General features: G+C 43.7%; 1 non-coding gene across 1 annotated transcript; it reads right to left on the minus strand.

Moving 5' to 3' along the window:
- Nucleotides 1–199: 199 nt before the first annotated feature.
- TRNAK-CUU (transfer RNA lysine (anticodon CUU)) lies at nt 200–272 on the minus strand. Its single transcript has one exon. It is a non-coding gene; the product is annotated as a tRNA-Lys (tRNA).
- Between the last annotated feature and the right edge of the window lie 8,171 nt (nt 273–8,443).

An 8,443-nucleotide genomic window follows, 5' to 3' on the forward strand; every position in this document is an offset into this window, starting at 1 on the left:
TTTATTCTTTGATTTGGTTAAAAGAGGACTACTTGGAATCCTTACATAACTACTCCCATGGAATTCATGTTTGTAAAGGAAAAAAAATAGTATCATTAGATCTATTAACACATCAAATTGAACTTACATGATCTATTAACACATCAAATTGAACTTACTGTTGAGAAAATTGTGGCTTTAGTCGAAAAATTTTAAAAACCGCCCACCGTGGGGCTCGAACCCACGACCACAAGGTTAAGAGCCTTGCGCTCTACCAACTGAGCTAGACGGGCTTGTAGACATATCAGTAGCAATTTATCATTACATAATTAATCGTATAGGCCTAAAATAATGAAGATAAATAAAATCTAATATCCAGAAAACAAAAATTTAAATAAAATCTAATACTATCATACTAGAGCTTCACCATATGCATGTTCCTTGTGCAAAAACTATGGGCTTCTTTCTCAGAGACTGTAGCAATGGTTTTCTTCTGGTTCTAAATTTATGGATTGAGGATTTTCGCCAAACTTAGAGTCAAATTAGGAGAAAAAATGGACTGGAAACGGCAAGTTTTCCTAAAATCGGCTTTTTCCTGTCGGCTCAAGACCTTTAGAATTAGAGGTTGAAAAAGTGTACCTTATTATAATAGAGTATGGGTAGTTATCCACCTCTTTCAAATATATAATATTGATTTTGGTAATGTAGTTCGACTCTAACATTTATCCGAATGAATTATCCTTTCCACGAAAATAAATCTTTGCCGTTATCACCGAAGAATGTGGTTATATAGGTGGAATTTCTTAAGCCTTGATAAGAAAAATGTGGCTGTGACTTGTGAGCCTAGGAATAGAAAACCTTTCAATTGTATACTTAACTCGTTTTAATGGATTTACGCGATATAAATTAGAATTAGTTGGTTCAATGAATTTCGAATATGAATGATGATAAAACTGCAAAAGAAAATAAATAGTTACTTTATCTTTGCTTTCACCTAATTTGCACAGAAGTAGGACAGATTTGACTTAACACTTTAACAGTAGCGGTCCAAAGGTCACTCAAATTCAATTTATCTCTTGAAAGTATTTATTCTTTTATTTATTTTGGAATAGTATAAACATGTTTGAATCATTCACAAATCTGTCAGGACGAAAAGAAGTAAAATGAAAATAAAGGTAACTTGCGTTTTCTTTCTTTCCCCTCCTACTCCCACTTTCCTGGCTAGTTAAATCCACAAATGGCAGAAAAAGTAAACATAAAATGAAGAATTACCCAGACCTGAAAATTTGTTCATGACTTATATTACTTTTATCTATTTAATTCCCCTTCTTTCTTGACAAATTGAACTTCCAAATATAGTGGGTTGGTAGCTCGAATTGAATGCCTTATTTTCAATGATACGATCACCAATGGCATTATTCCTTTGAGCGCTCTTTTGAGAAAATGACAAAAAATAGTCTCTTATAATTAGAATAGTTTAAAAAAATTCTTTAAATTTATTTTTGCGCAGTTTAGCCTTACGTTTATCACTTTTGGTCTCCGTTATATTTTAAACACATGCAAGTAGTAATATTTCACGAAATTGACTTGTAAGAAACATGTGGGCCATTTTTAAACTGATGAAACTATCAAGATAAATTTCACGCATATGTGCTGATCTGAATTGCTTCCGATTTTTTCTGAAGGTGCGAATTGGACCAAATGAATAGAGAGAAGTTCGTTCCAAAAATGTGACGATCCGGCCGGTCGTTTTGAGAGTAATAGCCTCGATCCCCTATTAACTGCTTTTCCCAAATCTTTTTCTTCAATTGTGACTTGCCGGGATGATTGGTTTTGAGTTTCAGAGTGTTTTGGGACACTTAGTCCCTAAATGAGAGCTTAAGCCTTAGGATTTGGACCGTAGTCGAAATTGTGTGAAGACGACTCCGAAATGAAATTTCGTCGGTTTCGTTAGCTCCGTTAGGTAATTTTGGGTTTAGGAGCATGTCCGCATTGTGTTTTGGAGGTTCGTAGCTCATTTAGGCTGGAAATGGCGAAAGTCTAATTTTTGGAGTTTTGGGCCGGTAGTGGAATTTTTGATATCTGAGTCATTTTTTGATTCCGAAAGTTGGAGTAGGTCCGTAATGTTGATTATGACTTGTGCACAAAATTTGAGGTCAATCGGACGTGATTTGATAGGTTTCGACATCGGTTGTAGAATTTTAAAGTTTCAAGTTCTTTAAAATTGAATTGGAGGGTGATTCGTGATTTTTGCGTTGTTTGATGGGATTTGAGTGCTCGACTAAGTTTGTATGGTATTTTAGGATTGGTTGGTATATTTGCTCGAGGTCCCGGGGGCCTCGGGTGTGTTTCGGATGCTTAACGGGAAGAAATTTGGACTTAGAAAAATCTGGTGCCTTTGCTGGTTCTGGTATTTCGCACCTGCGGAAAATAAACCGCAGATGCGCGAGCCGCACATGCGAAGAGGGAAGCACAGATGCGAGAAGTCGAGAGTTGGCCTGGGGTCGCAGGTGCGAGGAAGTTCCACATCTGCGATGCCCGCAAATGCGCAAGGCTGTTCGCAAATGCGCAAGTTGCGCAGAAGCGGAAAGGACGTCTGCAGGCGCGAGTGCGCAGGTGCGGCCCTTTCGTCGCATGTGCGAAGGCAGAGGGGGTAAGTGAGTTGCGCAGATGCACACGTTTTTCGCACAAGCGCACCCGCAGGTGCGAGCCCAGATTCCGCAGGTGCGGAAATACCTGGGTAGTAATTAAAATCGAAGGGCTTCGCGATTTTTATCATTTTTGGCTTTGCAAACTCGGGTTAGGGCGATTTTTGAGAGCATTTTTGAGGCATTTCTTGAGGTAAGTCCCTTGTGCTTATTTTTGATCAATAATCTTGCCTTGCCATGTATTTTTTCACCTAGTTAATATGTATTTAAGGTGAAAATTGGAAGTTGGAGGCTAGGGATTTGGAAGTTTGAATTGTGGATTGGAGGACCATTTTGTGTCGGATTTTAGTAAATTTGATATGGTTAGACTCGTGAGTGAATGGGATTTCTAGTTTCGTAAATTTTGTCGGGCCCGGGAGGGGGGGGGGGGGTGAGTTTGAGCCAATTTCGAATTTTGGCCTAATTTTTATAGTTTTTCTTGTGGGATTCATTCCATTAGCGCGTATTGATGGTATTGTACTGTTTTGAATAAATTCGGGCCATTTGGAATCGGATACTCGTGGCAAGAACGTGATATCGAGTTGATTTGAGCGGTTCGAGGTAAGTGGCTTGCCTAACCTTGTGTTGGGGACTTCCCCCTTAGGATATCTTGATATTATTTGGTGTGCGGGCGCCGTGTACGTGAGGTGACGAGTACGTACACAGGCTATTATTGCAAAAATCCTGTTTAACCTTTTTAAAATCATAAATTATTTCTCTTATTAATTGTACTAATATGTTTAATTGTGTAGTTTAGACTAGAAAAGTATGCTTACGTGTTTTAACTGCCTAATTGACATTCTGTGCGTCATGTTCAGTTAAGTCCTTATTTGCCTTATCTGTGTCCAGTATAAACTGTATAACTCGATGTCATACCTGTCATTTCATCTTGCGTTGCATATTTAAATTGGGACTACGGACGTATTCTGGGAGATCCCCCTGTACTGCATATTTACTTTGGGACTACAGACGTATTCCGGGAGATTCTCCTGTACTGCATATTTACTTTGGGACTACAGACGTATTTCGGGAGATCCCCATGTACTGCATATTTACTTTGGGACTACAGACGTATTGCGGGAGATCCCACAGCACTGCATATTTACTTTGGGACTACGGACGTATTTCGGGAGATCCCCATGTACTGCATATTCATTTGAAACTACGGGACGATATCCCGAGAGATTTCCCACTGTGTTTATCTGGTTTTGAGCCGAGGGCTCCCTTAACCGTTAAATTTTCAAAAAATTTCTTTAACTCTATTACCGTAAATTCTACTTATATCATTTACTGTTCAATTTATTATATTTATTCTAGTAGGGCCTTGACCTGACCTCGTCACTACTCGACCGAGGTTAGGCTTGGCACTTACTGGGTACCAGTGTGGTGTACTCATGCCCTTCCCTGCACATATTTTCTTATGCAGATCTAGGTACGATCTATTGGCCTTGGGGTTAGTGCGTGCTGTTGATTCTAGGAGACTTCAAGGTACTTCTGCTTGCGTCCGTAGATCTTTGGAGTCCCATTCTATTCCCTCGCCTAGATACTTTCTTTGTTATCCTCAGACTTTTGTATAGAGCTACAAAGATTATAGCAGCTTGTGACTTAGTGATATTCCGGGTCTTGAGAAATTATTTTATATATGCCGAGTGGTACTACTCTTGGCTATTTATAATATGTTGTTTATCCTTAAAATATTGTATTTTATGTATATTTTTCGCAATAGTAGGTTTACCTAGTCGTAAAGACTAGGTCCCATCACGACACCTTACGGAGGGTTAATTTGGGGTCGTGACAAGTTGGTATCAGAGCTTAGCTTAGTTCTTGAGCATGTTCAGCACTCTGGCTCAGGCTGGACTATTTCTAATAGCTCCCGCTACATCTCAGGCAGGGGGAGGGGCACAGACTCCCGCACCCCGCACCCTTGAGCAGAGGGTCCAGGCTGATCAGGCCCCAGAGTATATTCCTATGCCCCCAGTGGCTCCGGTTCAGAATGAGATCAGGGTAGCTGCTTCTGAGGCAGAGCAACTCAGACTTGAGAGGTACAAGAAGTATCACCCACCTACTTTCAGCGGACTAGCTTCAGATGATGCTCTGGGTTTTCTTGAGGAGTGTCATCGTTTTCTACGCACTATGGGCATTGTGAAGACGAGTGGGGTTACTTTTACCGCTTTCCCACTGAGGGGAGCAACATATCAGTGGTGGCATGCCTATGAGCTGAGTAGTCCGGACGATGCAGTCTCACTCACTTGGACTCAGTTTTCAGAGATGTTCTTGCGTGAGTATGTTCCTCAGTGCCTCAGGGAAGCTTGGCGCGCAGAGTTCGAGCAGTTGCGTCAGGGTTCTATGACTGTGTCAGAGTATGCAGTCCATTTCAGTGGGTTAGCTCGCCATGCACCGGCTCTGGTTGCTACAGTTAGAGAGAGGGTTTGTCGTTTCATTGAGGGACTCCACCCTAATATTTGGACCAGTATGGCCAGGGAGTTAGAGATGGACATCATTTATCAGTAGGCAGTGAGCATTGCCAGGAGAGTGGAGGGCATGTTCGCCCGTGACCGAGAGGAGAGAGAGGCCAAGAGGTCTCGAGAGACTGGACATTATTCAAGAGCTCGTGCACTAGCAACACGCTATGGTAGGGGTTTTGTGAGTCGCCCTGTTCATTCAGCTCTTCCAGCAGCCAGCGGTGTCCCAACTCCTCCTAGACCTCAGGAGCCCTATTATGCACTGCCAGTATCCAGTATGCCTCCTACTCGAGGTGCTATTACCGGCCAGTCCAGCATGCCAGGTCCGAGTTAACCTTAGCCGCCGCGTCCTTCGAGAGGTTGTTTTAAGTGCGGTGACACTCGTTACCTGGTTAGAGATTTCCCTAGGGCCAGGGGGGGTGCATCTCCACAGACTTATCAACCTCCACGTGCTCCACCGGGTCCTTCGGCCATTCTTCCAGCACCAGCTACCACCCCACCTCCTCAGCCAGCTCGAGGTGGAGGTCGGGGAGGTGGAGGTCGCCCTAGAGGGGGAGGCCAGGCCAGGTACTATGCCCTTCCAGCACGTTCAGAGGCCGTAGCTTCAGATTCAGTCATCACAGGTATCGTCCATGTCTGTCATAGGGATGCATCAGTATTATTTGACCCAGGCTCTACGTATTCATATGTGTCTTCTTATTTTGCTCCACATTTGGGGATATCTCGGGATTCTTTGAGTTTCCCTGTTTATGTATCTACTCATGTGGGAGATTCTCTCATTGTGGACCGTGTATATCGGTTGTGTTTGATTGCTCTTAGTGGTTTTGAGACCGGAGCCGATTTGTTATTACTCAGTATGGTAGATTTTGATGTTATCTTGGGCATGGACTGGTTGTCGCCCCATTATGCTATTCTTGATTGTCACGCTAAGACAGTGACGCTGGCAATGCCAGGTTTGCCGAGATTAGTGTAGAGAGGTACCTTTGAGTATACTCCCCGCAGGATCATTTCATTTCTTAAGGCTCAGCGAATGGTTGAGAAGGGGTGTGATGCGTATTTGACCTATGTGAGAGATGTCAATAGTGATACCCCTGCAGTGGAGTTAGTTCCAGTAGTAAGGGACTTTCCAGATGTGTTTCCAGCTGATCTTCCGGGCATGCCGCCCGACAGAGATATTGATTTTGGCATTGATTTATTGCCCGGCACTCATCCCATCTCTATTCCTCCATATCGTATGGCTCCTCCTGAATTAAAGGAGTTGAAGGAGCAGTTGCAGGAATTGCTTGATAAGGGCTTTATTCGGCCCAGTGTGTCACCATGGGATGCTCCGGTCTTTTTTGTAAAGAAGAAGGATGGTTCTATGCGTATGTGTATTGATTATCGACAATTGAACAAGGTTACAGTGAATAATAGGTACCCATTTCCTCGTATTGATGACTTATTTAACCAGTTACAGGGTGGCAGGGTGTTTTCTAAGATTGAATTGCGTTCTGGCTATCATCAGTTGAAGATTCAGGAGCCGGACATCCTGAAGACTGCTTTCAGGACCAGATATGGTCACTATGAGTTTCTTGTCATGTCATTTGGGCTGACCAATGCCCCGACAGCCTTTATGCATTTGATGCACAATGTATTCCAGCCTTATCTTGATTCCTTCGTCATTGTGTTTATTGACGATATCCTGGTATATTCCCGGTCTCGGGAAGATCATGAGCAGCACCTGAGGACCGTGCTTCAAACTTTGAGGGAGAAGAAATTGTATGCAAAATATTCTAAGTGTGAATTCTGGCTTGATTCAGTGACATTCTTGGGTCACATAGTGTCTTGTGATGGGATCAAGGTAGATCCAAAGAAGGTGGAGGCATTGCAGAGTTGGCCTAGACCGTCATTAGCTACAGATATCCGCAGTTTCCTTGGTTTGGCGGGGTATTACCGTCGCTTTGTAGAGGGATTTTCATCCATTGCAGCACCTATGACCAGGCTGACCCAGAAGGGTGCTTCGTTCAGGTGGACCGAGGAGTGTGAGCAGAGCTTTCAGAAGCTCAAGACAGCTTTGACTACAGCCCCAGTATTAGTATTGCCTACAGGTTCAGGGTCCTACACTGTCTATTGTGATGCCTCGAGGATTGGCCTTGGAGCGGTATTAATGCAGGACGGTAGGGTGATTGCCTACACATCTAGACAGTTGAAGGTGCATGAGAAGAATTATCCAGTTTATGATCTCAAGTTAGCAACTATTGTTCACGCCCTGAAGATCTGGCATCATTATTTGCACGGTGTTCCCTGTGAGATTTACACTGACCACTGGAGTTTGCAGTACTTATCCAGGCAGAAGGACCTTAATTTGCGTCAGCGGAGGTGGTTGGAGCTACTTAAAGACTATGATATCACTATATTATACCACCCGGGGAAGGCCAATGTAGTGGCCGACGCCTTGAGTCGCCAGGCAGAGAGTTTGGGAAGCTTGGCATATCTTCCGGCAGCTGAGAGGCCCTTAGCCTTGGATGTTCAGGCCTTAGCCAGTCAGTTTGTGAGATTGGATATTTCAGAGCCTAGTCGGGTATTAGCTTGTGTGGTTGCTCGGTCTTCTCTTTATGACCGTTTCAGGGAGCACCCGTATGATGATCCCCATCTTCTAGTTCTTCAGGACAGGGTTCGGCGAGGTGATGCCAGAGATGTGACTATTGGTGATGACGGTGTGATGAGGATGCAGGGCTGGATCTATGTGCCCAATATAGATGGGCTTCGGGAGTTGATTCTTGAGGAGGCCCACAGCTCGCGGTACTCCATTCATCCCGGTGCCGCGAAGATGTACCAGGACTTGAGGCAGCACTATTGGTGAAGGAGGATGAAGAAGGATATAGTTGGGTTTGTGGCCAAGTGTCTCAACTGTCAGCAAGTCAAATATGAGCACCAGAGGCCGGGTGGATTACTTTAGAGGTTAGAGATCCCAGAGTGGAAGTGGGAGCGGATCACCATTGACTTTATAGTTAGACTTCCACGGACTTTGAGAAAGTTCAATGCTATTTGGGTGATCGTGGACCGGCTGACCAAGTCAGCCCATTTCATTCCAGTATTGACTTCATACTCTTCAGAGAGATTGGCTGAGATTTATATCAGAGAGATTGTCTGCCTTCATGGTATTCCAGTATCCATCATTTCAGACAGAGGTACACAATTCACATCCCGGTTTTGGAGAGTAGTACAACAGGAGTTGGGTACAAGAGTAGAGTTGAGCACCGCCTTTCACCCTCAGACGGACGGGCAGTCCGAGTGCACGATTCAGATTCTTGAGGATATGCTCTGTGCCTGTGT

This window comes from Nicotiana tomentosiformis, chromosome 1, assembly GCF_000390325.3.
Source record: "Nicotiana tomentosiformis chromosome 1, ASM39032v3, whole genome shotgun sequence".
Lineage (NCBI taxonomy): Eukaryota > Viridiplantae > Streptophyta > Magnoliopsida > Solanales > Solanaceae > Nicotiana > Nicotiana tomentosiformis.